Here is a 10,102-nt window from a genome sequence, read left to right on the forward strand (position 1 = left end):
ATAGCAAGCTGTTTCCTCTGGAACCAATCCTAAGCGCAGAAGGATTGATGTTTTGAGTATATTCAGCAAATAAAAACTGACAGGAGATATAACCCTCCCGTACTCAATCCAAGATGAAGTTCACCTTAGCAAAAATAATAAATGTACATGTTTTTGCAGGTTAGAAAAAAAATGTGCATTGCACCCTCGATCAGCAGATCACAAGTGCAATATCAGGTTCCTACGGACACTTCATCCAGCTCTCTGCCCGCACTTCTGTACAGGCTTTCAGTTACTGAGCTGCAGAATTGTCAATGGACTACGAGTGTTATCAGCGAGTGCACTGAAAACTCCAAGAATATTCCAGCAATACAAGTGCACACGATCAAACAACAATAGAAAATACAGCTGTTAAACAGGGAGAGAATGCCAGCATGACCAATCACCATATTAATTGTAGCCAGTTTAGGGTGGCTCAGTTACCAAACTATGAATCTGCCATAGTCACAAAATGCCGTACCTAATGTTAATCTGGTTTTCATTGGAAATGGGTTTGGCTTCCTTGTGCTGCTGTAAACTCTTCAAACTCATTTTTGTGTTCATGTCCTGTAATATAACAAATACAAATGCATTGGGTTGGAAGTATTTTTAAGGGTTTTTTTTTTTTTTTTTTAACCACTTCCAGACCGGACACTTTTACCACCTTCCTGACCAGGGCAATTTTCAGCTTTTAGCGCTATCACACTTTGAATGACAATTGCGCGGCCATGCAACACTGTACCCAAATGAATTTTTTACCATTTTTTTTTAGATAGATAAAGCTTTATTTTGGTGGTATTTATTCACCACTGGGATTTGTATTTTTTTTGCTATGTAAATGAAATGTCCAAAAATGTTTTAAAAGTGTTTTTTTAATAAAATTTTGCAAATAAATAATATTTCATCATAAATCTTAGGCAAAATTTATTCCGTTATCTTTTTAGTAAAAAAAAAAAAAAAATCCAAATTAGTTTATAAGCAAAAATTATAATTTTTAAACATTTTATTTTACATTTTTATTTTATTTTTTTATATTATTTTTTATTTTTATTTTTTTACATACTGTCACCCTAGCAGTACAGTGTCACCATGGTGACACTGTACTACTTGTGAGGGGTGATAAAGATTTTTTTTTTTTTTTTTACACTGATTGCTTTTACACCCATATAGGATGTAAAAGCAATCATTTCTCTTTCTCTCTGTGTGCATTCCTGCACTCATTGAGAAATACAGAGTGAGCTGTGATTGGTCACAGCTTGTCACATGGTACAAGGCTTTTGTGAATAGCCTTGTACCATGTGACCTCTGTGATCATTCACAGATTTCACACATAGTAAGCAATGATGTCAGAAGTGACATCTTGCTTACTACTTTGCATGTGATCACTGATTGGCCAATCAGTGATCACATGATCGGGACCTCGTACAGAGGTCCCGTCCGACGATCGGTGTTTCACTGTGTCCGGAGGACACAGCGGGCACCGGATCGCGGTGCTGCGCGCTCCCAGGGAGCGCGCACAAGCAGGGTGCGGGGAGGCCGTTTATAGACGGTCACCCGACCCTGCAGTGCCACCGTCCGGCCGTTTATATACAACGGCCGGTCGGGAAGTGGTTAATAACTGCCCAAGCTCCCGTCATTTTCCCATAAATGCCCTGCTTGAGTCTCAGGCCTCATTCTCACATGGCATTTCAATCTGTTCATCATGTGAGGGCCATGATTATCCACATAAGGATGCACAGGTGTTGTGTATAGCCGTACAGGCAGTCTCATTGCGGTCAACTGGGACACAGCCGCTGCTCCCAATGTGCCACCCATGCGGGTGCACGGCCCCAAAGCCATCCTGGATGCGTTTGGGGCGGTGCACTTACATGGACGTCACATTGGAAGCAGCAGTTCTGTTCATGTTGTTAGAGTTCCAACTGACAGCGTTGGAACTGCCTGCACGGGGATGCACGGGAATAGCTGCACAGGAATAGCTGCACCTCCCCTGGGGGGTAAGCATGTAACCTCCACGTATGATGCACAGCTTAGACTTAAGCAACTAAATGCCAGGTCAGAACAAGGTCTCATGATGGAGGGTACATCATCATCAACCCTGTGAAAGATCCGACACAGGACTAAAGTAATTTGTAGCAGCTGCAACAGAGGAAGAGGTGGTGCAGTAAGGCTGCGAAAGTGAATATGAGCGGGTCAGTGGGAACTTTAAAGCAGGATTCCAGGAAAAAAAAAAAAAAGATATAAAGGAATAGCGCAAAAAAAAAAAAAAAAAATTAAATAAAGCACAATATTTACTGCTATATTCAACTTCAATCCAGAAATTTCCCCTCCTATCCCAGTACTAGTTGTTTGTTTTTCTTAACCATTAGCCGCCCGGCCAATGGCCGTTTGGCGGCTTGAAAAGCGCTGCAGCTTTCCGGGTGCACGCCATTTGGCGTGCTCCCGCACATGCGCGGTTTGCGCGGTTGCAGAGCGACGCAGCAGTGCGATCTGTCACCGCCCGTGCACCTCGGACACGGCCGATGACAGATCCGAGTACCGGCTCCCGTTGCCGGTACCATGTGACCTGCTGTGACCAATCACAGCAGGTCACATGACAGTTGTATACAATGGATGGCTTCATTCATGATGCCATCCATTGTATACTAGTGCCTAGCTGTGAATGGTCACAGCTAATCACATGCACATGTCATGTGATTAGCTGTGACCAAATCACAGCTAAGCACAAAAAAAAAAAAAAAGATGTCATTCAGGTAAATGCTTGCTTATAGCAAAGTAATTCTTTGCTATAAGCAAATTGTGTAAAAAAAAAAAAAAAATACTGATCACTTCCCCAAAGTAGTACAGTGTTACTATGGTAACATTGTACTATTTTGGTCATAGTAAAATATGAAAAAAAATCTTAATAAAAAAAATTTAATAAAAAATTAAATATAATAAAAAAATAAAAAAAATTTTAAAAAAAAATATATATTTTTTTTTCATACTGTCACCAGTCAGTGTCGCTGTTCACTGCCATGCCAGTTATATGAAGACGCAGTACTGCACTGGTGACAGTATGTAAAAAAAAAAAAAAAAATAGTGAAAATAATTTTTTTAATTTTTTAATTTTCCGAAAAATTATGACAAAAAAATACAACTTCAAAAAACTCGCCATGCCTCTTATGAAGTACGTCGGACTGTCTACTCTGCAAAAAGGGGTCATTTGGGGGATATCTGTACTGTTCTGACATTCTGGACCTCAAGATATTAGATTGGCTGTCAGTACTTCAGGATTGATCAATATTCAGCTCTATACCATAGTTTGTGAACTCTATAACTTTCCTACAAACTAAATAATACATCCTAATTTGGGTTATTTTCACCAAAGACATGTAGCAGAATACATCTCGGCCTAAATTTATGAAGAACAATTATTTATTTGTAAACTTTTATAACAGAAACAAAGAAAAATGTGTTTTTTTTTCAAAATTTTTGGTCTTTTTTTGTTAATTTAGCAAAAAATAAAAACCCCAGCGGTGATTAAATACCACCAAAAGAAAGCTCTAGTTGTGTGAAGAAAATGATCAAATTTTAGTTTGGGTACAATGTTGTATGACCGCGCAATTGTCATTCAAAGTGTGAGAGCGCTGAAACCTGAAAACTGGCCTGGGCAGGAAGGTGTAAAATTGCACGGTATTGAAACGGTTAACTACCACTTGATGTCCTCAGTCTTTTGACCAGCGTCATTCAACCCACTTCCTCTGAGTCCAGGTCATTCTGAACCTGCCCCCAGCCTGTTACTGGACAGTGAAGAAAAGGCAGTGCAGTGATGAGTTCATCTCCATGTCACTTTGCTCTCTGCTCCTATCTGCATGCTTTTTTTTTTTTTTTTATCAGCACATGAACCCTCGTACTGCTTCTCCCTCCACTGGCCTGTATAGGGACTGTAAGAGACTAACACCAGGTCAAATTCAGATACTTAAACTGCCTGGATATAAAAAATAAATTTAACCATGTATAAAATACAGGACTGTATTCATGTGCATCTATATCTTCCAGTTTTAACCTCTTCCAGCCCAGCCCCCATGTCCCTTTAAAAGGTTCTTCATGCCCTGGGGGCAGAAAGGACTACCTAGTCACAGGGATGTGCAATCGATATCGCCTGACACCAGGGATGTGCAATCGATATCGCCCGACACCCGGGATGTGTAGTTCCAGGCGCCGGGCAGGTAGTTTTTTTTTTTTGCCTTTGCAGGCAAGCAGCAGGGCTCACCTGTCAGGTGGAAGCATTCGGGCGGCAGCGCTGACACCTGATTGCTTCCTCACAGCCAACAGTGCCAGCTGCCGCCCCCCTGCCCACTATATGTCCTGGGCTCCGCTTGCCCATCTGCGGGCCAGTCAGTGGGTGCCAGTGTTATGTCAGGATGCGGGAATAGAGGAGGGAGGAGAGTAGACTCATCCGCTCCCCTCTCCTTCCCTTTTAGTCCTGACCCAGAAGTGATGCGACATCATTTCCGGGTCCCCGTTGACAGATTCCCAGCCATCGAGGGCAAGAATGTAATGCAGTGTGATGTGTACTGCATTACATTCAGAGGAGCACAGGGGAGACATCCAGGGTCTTCTAGATCCTGGATGTCTCAAAAAAAGAGAATCTGTCACCTAAAAATCATCCCATAAAAGGACTTTTTGTCCCTTATGTGATAAAAAAAAAAGTTAAATAGAAAGCCAACCCAAGCATATAACTCCCCCACCAGATTTTCCAAGGGCCCCCACATATGTAGAAACGCACAAACGTAAAAGCACGTGCTGGGGCACCCACACATGAAACCGATGATTACAATACACTTTACATATCGTCGCACATGCCAAAATGAGACCAATAATTCTAGCACCAGACCTCCTCCGTAACGCTAAACTGATGACCTATAAAGAGGCTTTAAACTCCTCCTGCCCGCCATATAGTAATATGACGGAGGCAAGGTTGTCCTCCCATTCTAACCGCGCATGCGCGGCGATTGGCGGTGCGCTGTGTCCCTCGGACACAGCGGACCACCGATCCACGGAAAGAGCCGAAGATGTCGGCTCGGACATGTGATCAGCTGTGTCCAATCACAGCTGATAGCATGTGAACAGGGAAATGTCGGTTATCAGCATTTCTCTACCCACGAGCTGTCACGCTGACAGCTCGTGAAGAGAGGAGAGCCGGTAATCAGCATTCCTCGGAGGGGATATGTACACTGATCAGAGCACTGATGATCAGTGTAGCCCCAGCAGCGCCACCTGTCAGTGTCCATCAGTGTCAGCTGTCAGTGCTCATCCATGCCACCTGCCAGTGCCCATCAATGCCACATATCAGTGTCCATCTGAGCTGCCTTTCAGTGTCACCCATCAATGCCAGTCAGTGCCGCCTAACAGTGACATATATGAGTGCTGCCTTTCAATGCCCATCAGTGATGCCTGTCAATGCCACCTACCAGTGCCTCCTCATCAGTGCCACCTATTAGCGCCCATCACTGCAGCCTGATCAGCGCCCATCACTGCAGCCTGATCAGCGCCCATCACTGCAGCCTGATCAGCGCCCATCACTGCAGCCTGATCAGCGCCCATCAGTGGAGAAAAATCACTTATTTACAAAATTTTATAAGAAAAAAACTTTTTTTTTCTAAATTCAGTGGTTTTTGGTTTAAGAAGAAAAAAAACCCAGAGGTGATTAAATACCACCAAAATAAAGCTCGGTCACAAAAAAATGATAGAAATTTCATATGGGTACAGTGTTGCATGACCGCGCAATTGTCAAAGTGCAACAGCACAGAAAGCTGGAAATTGGCCTGGGCAGGAAGGGGGTATAAGTGCTCTGTAGGCTAGTGGTTAAAAATGTCACCTATAGAAAATATAGGGTACTAAAGTTTGTTGCCATTTCACGAGTGCGCACAAATTTAAGGTTTGACATGTTGGATATCTACTTGATGCAACATCGTCTTTTATATTACACAAAACAATTGGATAATTTATTGCTTTTTGTGCTCTAAAAACTAACTTAAGTGTATTTTTGCTGAAATTTTGTGATATCGTGTGACATAAAAAATTGGAACTACCGCTATTATATTCTTGAGGGTCTCCAAATTCAGAAAATATATGTTTTGGGGTTTTGTGTAACCTTCAGGCTTTAAACGATTTTTTAAACGTGTGCAAAAAATGCAAAAATGGCTCTGGCAGCAAAAGGGATAAAGGATAAGCCCGACACTCCCCTTTCCTGAAGAGCAGCTGGTCAGTGCTCATTACACTGCAAGGTCTCTCCCCTCCCTGCAAATCCCAGGGTGCGGTGCTGGAGACAGACAGGAAGGGAAGGAGGAGATATACAGCGCAATGTTAAAAATATTAAACGTTTAAGTCGCCATAAAGCCCCTTTAAGCTTTTAAAATCCCTGGACATTAAAACACTTCAGATTTAAATACGGTTTTGGTTAAAAAAAAAAAGTTTTAATCAGAACAAGTAGGTTGGGACACCAATTTAGTCCCTGGACAAGTAGTTTTTTAAAAACTTACACACCCCTACAGTCATGTGACCACTGTCTCAATCCTGAGACTGGGAGCTGTCTAGGACAGCTCAATTGCTGTGCTGGGAAAGCATTCTCAGCAAAGAAATCTTGACCAACTATGGACGCTAATGTGTGTGGTCTATGGGTGTTAAAGCCCACCCTCTTTGCTTCCGCACATAAGCATTTTGGGGGCAGCAAGAGGTTAAATTCACCTGTAGAACATGTTAAACCCGTATTTAGGGTGTAACAGCACCCCCCCTTCACACACACCCCCATCCTGTGAATAATCGAGGGTACAGTACTTTATAGGCTTCTGTGGAAAATAATACTAAAACACACAGCTGGGGAGCATTTTTAGCACTTCCCTGTATGCGTGAGTGTTGGGGGGGCCTTAACCACGCATTTTTGCTGCCCCCCAACTGCATGTCTAAGCCCTGGTTCAGACCTGTGTGGCTTTGAAGTCACGATACCACAGCGCAATGTCAAATCTGGCTATCAGTGCGATTTCATGTGCGACTTAATTTAACAGATGTCAATGCAAGCCGCACAGAAATAGTGCAGGAACTTTTTTCAAAGTCAATGCGATTTGAACGGCTTCCTTGCCGCAAATGGGGTGCAATTTTTTTTTACGACTGCCAAGTGGCACTGGTGTGAACCAGGGCTAAATGAAGCGAAACCGTGCATGCTTAATCTGCCATAGGTGGTTTTTGACTCCGATCACGCCAACAAAAAAAAAAAAACCCACAACAACAAAAAAAACTGCAAGCTGTATGTTTTTGGTGCACTTCACTTATAGAGAATGACACTTTTTCCCTTGCAAAGCAGCCCAGTGCATCAGGTCAGAATGAAGCCTAAACCACTAGATACCAATTATTGACAAGGAGGCCACAGGGGAAATAGATGGTGATCCCCAGTTTTTAAAGTGGTTCTAAGACCCCGGTCACACTGCGTGCAACTTGGCATGCCATACGGCTTGCAAATCGCATGCCAAGTCACACTCAGTTGCAGCAGTCATATCGGTGTGGTTCCGACTTTGCTGGAGCTGCACCGATTTCTACAGTAGTGCATGCAGTACTGTTGGTGCGATCTGCATAGACATCTGTGTCAGATGTCTTACAAATCGCACCTCAAATCAGCATGTCATCCAACTTTGTAATCGTGTGACTTCCTGTAAGTCGCACGATTTCAAAGTTGGGATCTGTGTGACCGGGGTTTTATGGACGCATAGAGCAGGGCTGGAAAGCGAGCATGCACCAGTGCCCCCCACAGAAGGAGGCTTGCTATGGGGGGGAACTGGTCTAGAGGGAGGGGACAGGAGCGCCTGCGGGGGACCTGAGAAGAGGAGGATTAGGGCTGCTCTGTGCAAAACCATTACACACAGAAGGTAAGTTCAGTAAGTGCACCTTCTTAACCCCTTCCTGCCCTCCCCAGTGTCCCTTTAAAAAGTGCTGCCGCGCCCCCCTGGGAGCTGGTCTTACACGCGTGTTGGCATTAATGCCTGCCATTCTGCTGTCACACAACAAATGAACATAATGCAATGGGCGGAAGGGGCTGTTCACATGCTGCGCCAAACATGATACTCCCTGTCGCATTCAGTGGGCGGTACCAACGCCAAACCATTCAAGTGAAAGGGCGCTGCGATTGGGTGCAAAAGACGCACTGTGGAGCAGGCGAGGAGGCCATGTATATGACCTGTCTAGCACCCCTGGTAATCGTTTCATCACAAGACGTGTAAACAAACCCCTAATGGCAGCCTGAGCTGCTGATAGAAACCACGAGGCCTCTTACAGCCAACCTGACAGGGCCCCCCAAACCATGGGGCCCCATACAGCATACCTAACAGGGCCTCCCCCATCCCTACAAAAAAAACAGGTTTATTATGCTTCAGTTATGAATGAACACAGTGAATGATCAGTACCAAGTTCATTCAGGAAAGGAAGGGGCTGGTAAATAACTGAAACCCATCCCCTGTATGTCTCTCTGCAGAAGATAGAAGGCAGTGGATGGGGTAAAGGAGAAGGAGAGATTTCAGCTGCTGCAGAGAACCACACAGGGGATCGGTTCCAGTAATTGCCCCACCCCCATCTGATTCGCTCAGCTGCCTGGGCCCCGTACAGGAGGACAGGTAGTACCCCCTTATCCACGTCCCTGATGGCAGCCATTAACAATTCAGTTGCTGCTGCAAAACCACTCCCCGGACAAGGCCCCGAATCCTGAGCCCCTCCACACAGCACTATGGTGACCACTGCTTCCTCCTATTCCATATCCAGGCCAGCCTGTCCCCCAGCTACATAATAAGGAATGCTGACCCTTGTAGTTCCCTCAGGAAGGAGGTAGAAGGTCCTTCAGGGGGGTCCGGGAGACAACACTCACCTGCAGCTCACTATGGACGCCGCCACCCGTCTGCTCTGCAGCCTCTACACTGCGCTCCGAGAGTCTCCTGAGCGGCAGGAATGGCGGCAGCTCCCGAGGGAGGGGTTTCCGGGACTAAACACTGACAGTTACCGGTCCCCAGCGCTTCATACAAAACACACACAAGCGAATATGGCGCCAGGGAGTCCCCAGGGCCCGGGACACTATGCCCGCCCAGCAGCCATTCAGAGAGGGCAGCCGAAACCAGTCCAACCAATAGGAACGTTCGCTGAGTGCTCGTTCAGCCAATCACAGCCATTTAATTCAAAGAGGTAACGGTAGAGGCAGAGGATGAAGATTGTGCACATGCGCTCTTTACAGGCAAGGGGTGTGACAGGGTCCCGGCTGCCTAGCAACAGACGGGACGCTGACTGTGTTACAATTACTATTACAGTTGCTGCCACACAGTTTCAGTTTGCTGTATGTTGTCAGACTGTTTTATTTTATTTTTTTTAATGTCGTTTCCAAGTAACTCAAATTTTTTTGTAGTTTTGGCAGAGTGTGGAAGGATTAAAACACAGGGTTTCATCGCTACCTCTGTGCCCATTAGTGAGATTCGCCATTTATACTTGTCCTGTTTACCATTATTTTAGTGAAAGTAAAAGAAAATGCCAAATTTTGGGTTGTCTTCAGAACAGTAATAGCAGGGAAACCTTCCCATGGGGACACTAGTTCTGGTGACCTGGGGGCCCACCCAGTGCATTCGCTTCATCTGCAGGGATTTCCTCTCACTTCCTGTTTTGGCTATGGGATAGGAAGTGATGGGAAATCTCCCCAATAGGACACAGATGGTATAAGGGTTATAACCCTCCCTTGCTCTATCCAAATTGAAAAACTAGAACAAACAAAACCTTTCGATTTCCCAAATCACTTTCATGAAATGAATACTGTGACTGATCACTGTCACTCACATCTGTACATTTATTTACTTTTATTGGGAACCTGTACAGCATCACACCTGTGATCAGCAGAATCCCGGGTGCAATCTCAGGCTCCTGCAGACTGTCAGGACTTCAAAGCCACACAGGTGTGAACCAGGGCTTAGACATGCAGTTGGGGGCCAGCAAAAATGTGTGCTTGTTAACGCCCTCACTCAAGCTCATGAGGAAATGCTGCATAGGCCCCACAACTGTGCGCTTTATTATTATTTTCAGA

General features: G+C 44.8%; 1 protein-coding gene across 1 annotated transcript in view; it reads right to left on the bottom strand.

Annotated features, from left to right (window-relative positions):
* Positions 1 to 9,093, bottom strand: part of STIL (STIL centriolar assembly protein) — a 55,489-nt gene extending 46,396 nt beyond the window's left edge. Inside the window, exon 1 of the mRNA XM_089684438.1 lies at positions 8,909 to 9,093. The gene's annotated coding sequence lies outside the window, so the exon portion shown is untranslated. The remainder of the gene's footprint in view (positions 1 to 8,908) is intronic.
* Positions 9,094 to 10,102: the final 1,009 nt, after the last annotated feature.

The sequence above is a fragment of the Staurois parvus genome, unplaced genomic scaffold (assembly GCF_062004578.1).
Source record: "Staurois parvus isolate SC_StPar_1 unplaced genomic scaffold, SC_StPar_1.0 ptg000347l, whole genome shotgun sequence".
Lineage (NCBI taxonomy): Eukaryota > Metazoa > Chordata > Amphibia > Anura > Ranidae > Staurois > Staurois parvus.